Consider the following 4,410-nt stretch of genomic DNA (forward strand, 5'->3'; position numbering starts at 1 on the left):
GGTACTGAGGAAGTTTTGGGGATCTATCTCTCCTTCTAGTTTCCCAATTGTTGGGGTAGGAGGCCAGCCTTAGCTACCTCATCAGACTCCACCACTCAATTGTGTTTTTAGGGGTATTCCTCTCGCCCATTCATTTTTGGTTGTGTCAGTCGTCCCTGTACCTGTTACGGAAAGAGATGTTTTTAGCTAAAGTGGGAGCTTCTATTTTGTTTCTCCTCCGGTTCACCTGACCCCAGGCTCGCCGGCAGCTCCTCTCCTCCTCCTAGCCTCCCACCCTACCAGCTCCAATGTGTCATTTCCTTTGACAACCTCTCAGGTGGACCCCCAAGTCTGGGACACCCAAAACCTCTCTGTTTCTAAACGCCATCCCCCCATTGCCATCCAATGACAGGATCCTACCGGGTGCATTACCCAAACTCAGTACCCACTCTCACGCCAGAGCCTTAAGCCTATCATTGCTGACCTTCTAAGAAAAAACCTACTTCGCTCCACCTTGTCTCCTTTTAATAACGCAGTCAGAAAACCTAACGGAACCTATCGCCTGGTTCAGGGCCTCTGGCTTAATAATTCTTCAGTGGCCCTCTTTATCCTGCAGGGCTCACGCAGAAATACATTTAGAAGTACTTGGTCAGCTATCTGGAGATCTCTTAAATCTGTCAAATAGACATGTAAAATTAACCATCACAACATTTGATTACTATTTACTGGGCATCTACTGTGCTCTAGGTACCCAAGACATTTCAGGGGGCGGAACAAAGAGCCCAGTCCTTTGAAACGTACATACATATATCCCTGGGTGAGTCTCAGCAGCATAGAGACCCTTTCTTATACGCTCCTTTTTGAAGCATGTTTCCCCTTGGTGTCCTTGTAACCTCCAGCCAGCTTTCCTTCTTCTCCAAAGGACCATTCCTTCTCTGGCTTACTGTAACGGACCACTCAACTTGGAAGTTTCTCAAATTACAATCGTAAACTATATTCTCGTTTGTGAAATCCAGAACCGTATGTCCAACCATCTACCTAACACTTTTTAAGCTGTAAACCGAATGGGTAGTATTTTCTATCAATCAGCATCTACTAGTTCAAAAAACTGTAGCACGACTTTATATTTCCTTCTTCAACTCAGTATCAATTCTTGGTAATTTAATTTTTGGAACGTCTCTTTATGCACTTCTATTGCTGACAATCTTTCCCTGGACACAGCGACTAACATCTGGATTAGTGCAGTGGCCTCACATGAAGGCTTTTTTGCCCTTCCTTACTCCGTCCCTTTAGAACCTAAAGAATAAAGACAACTGATCATGTGCAGAAGCCCTCCACGGATTATTCATTATCAATAGATCATTCATTTGATCTACCCACTCTTACCCCAGCCCTGACATTACCAAACACCATCATTTCTGTGCTCATCATAATTGAGAAAGACACAGCCCCAAATGTCATTACTCCAAGTGCTCAAGTTCAGAAACATCAGAATTCCCGTAGTGCAAATGCAGCCGTGTTTTCTGCTGAGTGGGGAGCTGGTCCTTGCTGTATCAGGGCCATCTTTCCTCTCTGTATCTTCACTTCTTCTTCCTTTATGCGTATCTGTGTTCAATTATTCCATTTTAATGAGAACACCGGTCAGATGGGCTTAGGCCCTGCCCTAATGACCTCCTTTGAACTAGATCACTTCTGTAAAGACCCTATTTTCAAACAAGATCACATACTGAACTACTTCAGTGCTTCAACCTATGTGTAGAAGGAGGTCACAGTTCCAACAATGCGGTAGCTCTTTCTTCGTATTCCTTTATGATAATTTATTGACAGCCTGTTCTGAAGTAGGCACCAAGCTGAGACTACAGTGGTGAGCATGCACTCATGTGGCTTTCAGCACACAGTGTGTAGGTTAGAGATATAAGTCATTAGGAATCGATTCAAACCACTGTAGGTTTTACTCAAAGGTGCTATGATGGGGAAAAAATAATAAAGTAGAGGAATCTTGTTCAGAAGAGGGGTGTGTTACCTTGAGAGATAAGAGAAGATGTCTATTAGAGCGTGAATATTTTCCAGGTTCAAAAATTGACATGCATCAATGTTTTCTGACAATTTGGAATAAAATATAAACAACACTTGTGAAGTGTGAGGCTGATAGGCTGATATGACTCAGGCCATCAAAAAGCACAACCTCAAACTCTAGAACCTTGTGTGTTGAAATGCTGGAATCAGCATAGCCAATCCTGAGAGAGCAGAATCCCCAAAATATAAAAAAGAAAAAAGAAAAAAAATCAATCTAAAAAGTATTTGTATTTTGTAGCCTTCTGGCCCCAGAAATGAGGCACCATGAATTTCTTCTGTAGCTTATCAGATCATTTGGCTACTGAAGCTTGGATGAGCTTATACGATTTACTGATTATAACCATAATGGCCATATCTTATCTTAAATATTAAAGCTGTAAGATTTTCTGTGTGTATGTTTGCATATACTAAGAAGTTGGGAATGTTATAGACTTCTGCTATAACACATACATTTGCAGACTACTAAATGTTTTCTTCAGCTCACATATTTGGGCTTTCCTAATGTCTTATTCTGACTGTGTAAATAAGCCCAACCCCAAAATAAATGTTGTACATTTTCAACATCCCTGGAGTGGGTTGTTTCTTCCTCTGAAGGATAGCGAGCAGTTCACTATTTTGAAAACTGGGGTGATACTCAGAAGGAGACCTCCAGATTCTGGAGAAGAAGCGATTGTAGTCATTCATGCCCTACTGCTGGAGCTGGCTCTAGCATCAGCTCGGCGTCTTAACTTGGTAGTTGTTTATTTATTTTCCTATGGTGGTGAGGTTATTTGAGTGTGAGTACACATGAAAGCCATGGTGTTGAAGCCCAGGCTGGAGCTCCCTGTAGGGGGCATCAGGAGGTGTCTTAAGCATCCTTCAGTTTCTTGCCTAAATACCTAGGCAGCACCTTCTCTGAGCCAGCAAGCTTCTGAACTGGTGTAACAATGGACACCATTTCTGCTCTCATAGAATGTAGAATCTACTAGCTTTGGGCCAAAATTACACATGAACAACCCTATGGATAGCTTTGACAGAGAACCTGACTTCTGTAGGTTATGGCTACCCATAATTTTGCAGACACAAGATAAGAATGTAAGATCCAGGCCCAAGTTTCAAAGGCATGAGACTAAATCAAGCAAACAATAAAGCATATTTCAGTTCTTACACATTGTCATACACACTTTCACTTCAACAAAGACATTAGATGTTAAGTTTGGGAGTTTTAAATGACTAAAAAATAGTGAAACATAATAAAGATAAGTAAATTACTATTGCACAATCCAGATATTGTGCTCGAGATATTGGATTGACCTATAAAACATTGCATATGTGATCCAAATTATTTATAATTATTCTATTGAATGCATTTACTTTAATCAAATTCATTGTATTTTCAAATTAAATGTGTCTATATTATTTTCATTCTATTAACAAGTATTATTTAAATAAATATATCTTCATTAAACTCAAAATACTAAAAATTTAAATATTTGAAAATTAAAATTGTCATTATTCATGTTCTCAAACAGCATTTGTTTCTTCTAAAATATTCAGAATTACTATTAAACCTGAAAAACAAACGTTGTTTTTAATTTGTATTATTAAATGTTTAAAATATTGTTTTCAGGTATGTTTAAATAAAATAAAACAAAACACTGTAATTTTAAATTATACAGTGTTAAGTAACGAGAGATAAGAGCTGCCAATCCTGTCAATTAGATATCTAATTACCAAAAGTAAATTTTTGTATATTTCCAGATATGTAGATCTACATGTATCTAAAATTAAGAATAATATGGTCTATTTAACAACAAATGTTCTTCAATAACCATTTATAAAATTTGTATATAGAATCAATTCTTGGAGCTATCAGTGACTGTGTTGCAGGAATTCATACGTGGCTAATGGAGAAGCTCACATTTTAAGTTGGAATACAAAGAGAAACAACAAAGAGAGTGTGCTATGCACTTCTGGGAAACGATGCTTCATCAGGTAAAAGTCTTTTACTTTCATAGACTCTGAAAGGAAGGCTTAGACAGCTAAATTAATTTAGCTTTTCTCTTAACATGCACTTTCATGGCTCCCTTTCTCCACATGGGACTTTTTTCCACCTCCTGTATAAGAAAAAGCTTAGCTCACAAATGCACCTTTTTTTGGGGGGGGGTAGAGATTTTAATATCTTAAATCAGAGTGGGCCCGCCTTTCACTGCCAGGCCCCTTCTGGGGCTTCCTATCTTGTATTGCCTGGAAGACTGCCTGCAGCCAGGGCTTCCCCCATCCCCTAAGAATGATCCAGCACCAGCCTGAGAAAGGAGGCAATAGCAGCTAAAGAAGTGGGAGGAGGGAGGAGAAAGAAGCGTGTGCAGGCGCATA

The sequence above is a fragment of the Myodes glareolus genome, chromosome 21 (genome assembly GCF_982192425.1).
Source record: "Myodes glareolus chromosome 21, mMyoGla1.1, whole genome shotgun sequence".
In the NCBI taxonomy this organism is placed as follows: domain Eukaryota; kingdom Metazoa; phylum Chordata; class Mammalia; order Rodentia; family Cricetidae; genus Myodes; species Myodes glareolus.